The sequence below is a fragment of the Nannospalax galili genome, unplaced genomic scaffold (genome assembly GCF_000622305.1).
Source record: "Nannospalax galili isolate Female #2095 unplaced genomic scaffold, S.galili_v1.0 scaffold42, whole genome shotgun sequence".
In the NCBI taxonomy this organism is placed as follows: domain Eukaryota; kingdom Metazoa; phylum Chordata; class Mammalia; order Rodentia; family Spalacidae; genus Nannospalax; species Nannospalax galili.
The window spans coordinates 868,534-877,085 of record NW_008348666.1 but is presented as its reverse complement, the minus strand read 5'-3'; positions in this window follow the sequence as shown (position 1 = coordinate 877,085).

The following is an 8,552-nucleotide window of genomic DNA, read 5'->3' as shown; positions in this document are numbered from 1 at the left end:
CCTCTGCCTCCTGAGTGCTGGGATTAAAGGCATGTACCACCACGCCTGGCTTAGTATTTTTATGTGTATGTGTGTATTGCTTGCATATAGGTAAGTGCACCCATGTTGTGCAATGCCCGCAGAGGTCAGAAGAGGCTGCTCGATCCCCTGGTACTGGAGTTACCGACAGTTGTTAGCTGCCATGTGGGTGCTGGGATTCAAACCTGGGTCTTCTGCAAGAACAACCAGCGTTTGTAACCGCTGAGCCATCTCTCCAGCCCCCTCCTTCCTTTACTTAAAAAAAATATTTTATTGTTCCAGGCTAGCTGGGGCTACAGGGAGACCTCAAAAATACCTAAAACAAAATATATGTTTTATTTTTTATGTTAAATGTATAAATATATTGCCTACATGTATATAAGTATACCTGTGTTATACATTGCCTATGGGGGACAGAAGAGTCCATCAGATCCCTGGAACTGGGGTTACAGACAGTTGTCAGCCACCATGTGGGTACTGGAATTCCAACCTGGGTCTTCTGCAAGAGCAGCTGGTACTCTTAAGCACTAAGCCATCTCTCCAGCCCTCTTCCTTCCTTTTCTTTCTTATGAATGTGGTAAGTTTTTTAACATCTCAGGTTCACTGTCTGTAAAAACAAGAATTATATCTACTTTGCAGAGTGGCTGTGAAAATAAAAACAGCCAATTGCTTGATATATAGTAGGTATGTGATAAGTACTGATTTCCTTTCTGTGGATTTTATTTGATTTCAGGAAAATGACTTCATCCTTGGGAAAAATGCCTGCTATTCATCATGCAGCTGGAACAGTATCAGCATGGAATTTGGGAAACTCCAGCTTCCCTTGTCCAGTCATAGGAAATAGAATATCATCCTTCTCCATATCCAGCTCCTCTGTATCCAACAGGAGAGGCCAGTGAGGTGTCCAGGAGAGGTGCAGTGAGAGGGGGATGTGATGCCCTGCCCTATGCCCTCCCAGTCTGTTGTCCACTCTTCCATTCATGCCACACTCCATGTGCTAAGTGCATACTGTGTGGAGGCACAGAGTCAGGTACTGAGACTCAGTGAACAGACAAACTTGGCCATGAAGCTGGTGATACCATTTGTGTCTGGGGATGGAGGGAGAGGCAAGTGCATATTGTAACAGACCAAACTGCAATTTCTGTAAGCCCTTTAAATGAAAAGTGTGGGCTATGAGAGGGAATGACAGGAGGACCTGGCCTAGTCATGGGTACTGGAGACTTCTTGAACCTGAGTTATAAAGGACAGATTGAATTAGCTAGACCAAGTGTGTGGGGAGAGAGAACCTTGGCATCTTTCTGTTTCCTATCTATTTCCAGAAACTTGTGGGGTATCCGTGCAGGTGTCAAATCTGCCATGAAGTTCAATCTAAGGCCTTACCTCCCAAACCTAGCCGATCCCCTTTGCCTTGCTTCAAAAATGACTGCAGCAAAAGTCTCTTTAAAGATGATATCAGAGCCGGATGTGGTGGCACATGTCTTTAATCCCAACACTCGGGAGGCAGAGGCAGGTGGATCTCTGTGAGTTCAAGGCCAGCCTGGTCTACATAGTAAGTTCCAGGACAGCTGGGGCTACAGGGAGACCATCTCAAAAAAGACCCAAAAAAAAAAAAAGGATATCATCAGAGATGATGATAAAGAACAGACTCCAAAGTCTAAGAATCTCAGGCACTTTCTGGACTGTGTTTTTTGGTAGCCCAGGCTGCCTCAAACTTGTGGTCTTCTGGCTGTGCTTTCCAACTGCTTGGATTATTGATGTGTGCTGCTATGCCCACACACTTGGTTTACCTAATTCCATGTGTTTCTTACAGTGCTGGGAATTGAAATTGGGGCCATGCACATGGCAGGTAAGTGCTCTACTACTGAGCTACATCGCCAGCCCTTCTATGGGGTGAAGTCTTCTTTCTCTGTATTGTGAGGCCCCTTATCCTCTCTATACCAGAGTGATTTGGCAGCAGCCTGAACCTGTCCTTCTTGTTCAGGTGCAGCCAGAGGCCAGGGCCCCTGTTGGGCAAGAGCACAGAGGTGTTCCATTGCTGGGCCATCAGTCAAGGGCAAAGATTGAACTTGACACCAGTCCTGGGTATGGTAAAGGCCAATAACTAGCCTGTGAGCCTCAAAAGGGCAGAAAGAGACCACCCAGAATGAAGCCAAGCTATTTTTATTTTCTTTACTTCACCAGGTTAGTAGATCAGAGCAAGACAAGATCCTAAATGTCCTTTGTGGAGGAGATGGGGAAGCATGTACCTAGCCAAACTATATGTCATTGTGGTTTGAATGAGAATGTTCTCCACAGGCTCCAAGTGCTTGGACATTTTGTCTCCAGTTGGTGGTGCTGTTTGGGGAGGTTTTAGGAGGTATGGCCTTGCTGGAAGAAGCATGTTCCTGGGGGTGGACTTTGAAAGTTCTTAGGTCTTACCAGATTTCCAGTCTCTCTGCTGCCCGTGCCTGTTTGAAGATGTGGTCGCTCAGCTTTCTGCTCTGGCCACTTCCTGCTTCCATGCCTCCCCTGCCATTAGGGATTCTTTTACTCCTTTGGAACTGTAAGCCAAATAAAGTCTTCCTGTATAAGTTGCCATGGTCACGGTGTTTTATCACAGCAACAGAAAAGTAACTAATACAGCCATATATGCCACCTTAAGTGGCAGAGCTGTCCCAAATACTGTGCTGTTTAGGGTTTTATTGACAACTTGGTGATTAGAGATGACATTAATCTAGCAAAGAGATAAAAATAATTCTATTAGCCAGGCGTGGTGGCGCACACCTTTAGTCTCAGCACGCTGGAGGCAGAGGCAGGCAGATCTCTGTGAGTTCAAGGCCAGTCTGGTCTATATAGTGAGTTCCAGGCCAGCTGGGGCTACAGGGAGACCCTGTCTCAAAAAGACCGCCCCCCCCAAAAAAAGAATTCTATTTAGGCTGGTTATGGTGGTCCATGCCTGTAGTCTTAGCCTTCACATGCATATGCACACATATGTGACACAATACACCTACACACCTATGTATATATACTTATACACATATGTGCGCACACATTGTTCTAGTTAGCTTTATATTGCTAACTAGAATAAAAACAACCTGGGGAGGAAATGGTTTATTGTATCTTATACTTCCAGATCACAGTTCATCTTAGAGGGAAGTCAGGCAGGAACTCAAGGCAGGAAGCTTGAGGCAGGAGATGAAGCACAGACCATGGAGGAAAACTGCTTACTGGCTTGTTCTCATGGCCTGTGCTCAATCTGCTTTCTTATACAACCCAGGACCACCTGCCCTGTAGAGGAGGGGGGACACCACCCACAGTAGGCTGAGCCCTCCCACATCACTCAGCAATTAAGAAAATACTTCACAGACATACCCACAGGCAACCCAATAGAGGTAATTCCCTAATTGAAGTTCCTTCTTCCAAGATGTGTCAAGTTGACAAAGGAAGCTGTGCAACACGCACATAAACATGTATACACATACACACACATACAATCAGTCAATCAGAAGACCTCACGGGGGATGTCATGTAATAGTATAATATAACCTCTATAACAGCTTTATAAAATCCAAGAAATCCTGAAACACATCTAGTCCCAAGAATGACAAGAAATAGTATAAAAAGTAGTAGGGCAAAATTTGCCAGTTGCTTACCCAGTGCCCATTCTTTGTATTTAATCTTTTTGTATGGTGTGTGTGAGTATGTATGTGTGTGTGTTTGTGTGCATATGTATGTACATGTGAGAGCTCATGTGTGTGGGCAGTCATATTCATGCCACAGCATGTGTAAAGAGGTCAGTGACAACTTCCGTGTTGGTCCTCATTGCCCACCTTGCTTGAGACAGGATCACTTGACCATCACTGCACACACAAGGCTCCTGGGGATTCTCCTGTTTCTGCTTCTTATCTCACTGTAGGAACACTGGGTTTATGATACATGCAACTACATCTGGTTTTATGTGAATTCTAGGAATCCAAACTCAGGTCCTTATGCTTGTGTAGCAAGCACTTTATCCACTGAGCTAGAACTGGAAGTTATTGGGTAGAGTGTCTTTTCTTATGGCCTTTTTTTTAATTAAAAAAATGTATTTTATGTGTATGAGTGGTTTGCCTACATGTATGTAAGTGAACTCATGCCATGAAATGTCCACAGAGGCCAGAAGAGGGCATCGAATCCCCTGGAACTGGAGTTACAGATAGTTGTTAGCCACCATGTGGGTGCTAGGAACAAAACCCAGGTCCTCTGGAAGAGCAGCCAGTGCTCTTAACCCTGAGTCATCTCTCCAGCTCCTCTCATGGCCCTTTTTTGACTCCCTTAATGTGATTATGACAGTTGGAGCTATAGCAGATACTTTGAGTGTGTGTAGGCCACTGCTTAGATCTCCGTTAAAGGTAATACTTTATCCAATGGATCAGTAAGACAGTTGAAGACCTGTAAGTATCATAAAAATCTATAAGAGCACAAAAAAATGTGTGGTACTCAAGGAGAGGTTCTGATGATATTAAGGATATGCCCAACAGGAAGGAGTACACTGGCAATCCTTCAACCTCCATAAGACCCTTGCCATGGGAAAGAAACAGAATCTTATTGGTGCTCGTTTTCCCTCCAGTGATGCCTTGGAAGGAAAGAGGCCTCTCGAATGTGGGTGGAAGAACCCAGGAGTCCCCTGGCCCCCTGCAGGATTTACAGAGGTGATGGTCTTTCACCCATTTCTGAACCCAAAGAAAAGAGCCAGTTCTACAGGGTAGGAAGGGCAAGGTGGAGTTCCTGAGAGCCTTGTCGCTGAGGAACTCTAGGAAGAACTAGGCATCTTGAAGGCTAGAAACCAAGGGCAAACCTGAGGCTGTCTCCAGGAGAGTGTGGGGTGGGGAGCCAGAGAGACTCTAGCTGAGTATCAGACTAACCACTCAGTGTTTTTGGAACAGCCATGGAGGCCCAGAGGGAGCAGTTATGAGTTCTTTGAGGGGCTGAGACCAGGGAGAGGGGTCTTCAAGGTCCCTTTGAAGGTTCTGAGGGCCCAATCACCCAAGGAGAATTTGGGTCCTTTGAATTTGGTTTTATGGGTCTGGGAGTCCCTGGATTGTTAATTGTGTGGCTTTTCTCTGAAAAGCTTCCATGACCTTTATCAAAATACTCTAAAAAAATGATTACATTTATTTATTTATTTATTTATTTATTTATTTATATTATATTTATTTATTTATTTATTTATTTATTTGTATGCATGTGTGTGCACACCTCTATAACCATAATGCAGGTCAGAGGACAACTTGAGGGAATCAGTTCTCTCTTTCCACCATGTGGGTCCCATGGATTGAACTGAGGTCATCATGCTTGGTGACAAGTACCTTTATCCATTGAGCCATCTTGCCAAGCTTCAAATTACTTCTTGTTTTGTTTTGGTACATGGGATTAAACCTAGGGCCTTGCATATACTAGGCAAGAGTTCTACCTTTGAGCCACAACCCTAGTCAAATCACTTGTTTTTGAGTGTTCATGTCATCCTTTGTCACAAAAGCCTGTGCTTATAGGTATAATATAGGATCTTCAGTAAAATACTTTGTGAAGAACCCAGGCAGAAATAGTGTCTTTGTTAAAATAATCCCAAAATATTTAAGTGGACCAAAAACTAGATGGAAAGATACATTCATAGACACTCCCTAATTCCAAAAGACATCGAGGTGCATGCATAGACACTTCCTTAATTCCAAATTCCAGTGTACTGCTTAGAACTGGTAAGGAATTCTGCCTGAGGGTTAGTATCAAAGTTGAATGTTAAAAGTGTAAATCACATCTGGCTGCTCCTTAGGCTGTGTAGAGGTGGAAGGTCTTGAGCCAGAACAAGTATGTGCAGGCTTTTCTTTTTTCTAACTTTGTGCCTCTTTCCTCATTCTCAGCTCCCCCTCCCCCGCCCCAGCACCATGGAGATCAAAGCTGCTCGGTAGGTCATACCAAACCATTGTTAGAAAAGCCATATAAATGCTAGAGCCCTTTGCTGGCTGACTGGGACTGGGAGTGGTACCAGGCTGGAGATTTTGGAAAGGAAATTTTCCAAATGCTATATTGAGCCTCTGGAGCAGATGTTGCTATGGATTGACAGCATTTGGATAGCTGGGTGGGCAGCAGGCATGGACTTGGGCTAGGATAGCTCCAGAGACCACTGAACAAAGACTTGTAGACACAGTTCCAAGGCAGAGAGGAAAGGTTGGCTGTCAGGGGCTTCTGGGGGAGCCAGTGCAGGCCCCTAGGAGACTGACATCCCATGGAGTCCTTACAAACATGTCAGAAAGGGCATAGAACAAGTGACCATATGAACAGCTTTCTGGCATCTCATCCACAGAGTGCTCAAGGCATAGTCCTCCCTATATCTCATCCACAGAGTACTCAAGGCATAGTCCTCCCTATATCTCAGCCACAGAGTGCTCAAGGCATAGTCCTCCCTATATCTCATCCACAGAGTACTCAAGGCATAGTCCTCCCCATATCTCAGCCACAGAGTGCTCAAGGCATTGTCCTCCCTATATCTCAGCCACAGAGTGCTCAAGGCATAGTCCTCCCTATATCTCATCCATAGAGTACTCACGGCATAGTCCTCCCTCTTCCAGCTTTGCACTCAGCCTCCTCATTTTTAGAATAGGAACAATTTAACACCTGGAATTTGCTAAGGAGCCAGGACTTGAGAAGTGATAGGAGTAATGTAGGCATCATACTCATAAACAGTGTCTGCACCCAGTCATTCAGGCACAATTGACAGCTTACTGCCTGTTCAGAAAAGGTGACTTGAAGATCCAGAGAAGTCTGCCAACTAGAAGACACCTGTGTCCACAGGCATGCCTGAAATTCTTCTATTGCTGCCAGTTTGAAGCACTGGGGAGGCTAGTCAAGGCAAAAAGCAAAGCTAATGAAAAGGAGAAGCCAGAGGTTGGGGATGCGGTTCATTGTAGAGCACCAGTTTAGCATGAGCTCAGCCCCAGGTTCAGTCTCCAGCTCACCACCCCACCACATCCCCCTAAAAAGACACCAGGAGCTCTGAAGAAGACTTGATGGAAGATCAGCTAGCTGACTATACTAACTTGCTCAAGGACAGCTTTAGGAAAAAGACGCATCATCCCAGGGTAGAGAAAAGAGCGCTGGATTTGTAATCAGGCAGATGTGGATTTGGATCCTGGAGCTGGCAGTTCCCAACTGGGGACCTTAAATGAGGCACTTGTCTAAATCCCATAGCCTTTGCTAAAGTCAGACTAGTGATTCTTACCTGACAAGAGGTAACTGAGACCTTGTGTGCACATGTGATTTATTAGGCGCTGTGGTCTGAGAACTGTCATTGACAAAGAGAGTCTGGAGTTGGGCTGTTCTATTAGCTGGGCGAATTTTTGCTGTCATTGTTTGGCTCAGTTTAAGAGCTGGACTTGTTCCTGGGTGGTGGCCCCAGAAGCTGGGACATTTCCTGCTGAGGCTGGTGGCTGGGCTTCACTGAAGACTTCAAATGATATTTGCATTTGAAGCCATGTTCCCGTTGCCATGCTTTGTTTTATTTTTTCCCCCCTACTTATTCTTCCTACTTACTATTCTGAGAAGGATTTTGATATTCAGTCATTCTGAAATTAATTTTTCTCTGAAAATATTTCTTACCATCAAAGAAGATCTGGGCCTATCCCCCAGTGATCTACACAGGGTGGGACAAGCAAAGACACATAGGCTTCCCTGCATGAAGAAGGGTAAGTTGAGCTGGTCACGGTGGCGCACGCACTTGGGAGGCAGAGGCAGCAGATCTCTGTAAGATCGAGGCCAGCCTGGTCTACATAGCGAGTACCAAGCTAGCTGGGGCTACAGGGAGACCCTGTCTCAAAAAAAAAAAAAAAAAAAAAAAAAAAAGGAAGGGTGAGCTGAAAAAGAGCAGGGAAGAAGGTTGGAGTGAAATCAGGAAAAGGTCCCCATGGTAGCAGTCAGAGAAAACAGCAAAGAGTCCTTAAACTATACATAACTATGGGAATCAGAGATTCCTGTAAACCGGCTTTGGATTATGACAAGGATTTCTGTTCCTGCTGGGGTGCAGAGTAGCCAGTCTCTATGGATCTGTGTAAATCTGAAAGTCCATATGGACCTGCCCTTAGACTCTGGCCTCCTTTCTGTTTGCTTCTTCCACCTGAGAGGCCAGCAGACTGGTGTTGACTACTCTCATTGTATCTCATGCACTGCTGTGTTCACCAGGAACGACCAGTCAGTCCGTGGGCACAAGACTTACACAGCAGGAGGACATCTCCTGCTTGGAAGGACCCTGCCTAGCTTTAATGCTTTCCACCTTGAAATTCTCAACTTTTTCTTTTTCAGAGACAGGGTCTCATTATATAGCCCAGCCTGGCCTCCGACTTACCATCCTCCTGCCTCTAGCTCCTGAGTGCTGGGATTACAGGAATACAACATTATACACTACTCAGTTTTGTTTTTTTTTTTAAAGTTCATTTTTGCCAGGCGTGGTGGCACACGCCTTTAATTTTTTCATTCGAGAGGCAGAGGCAGGCAGATCTCTGTGAGTTCAAGGCCAGCCTGGTCTA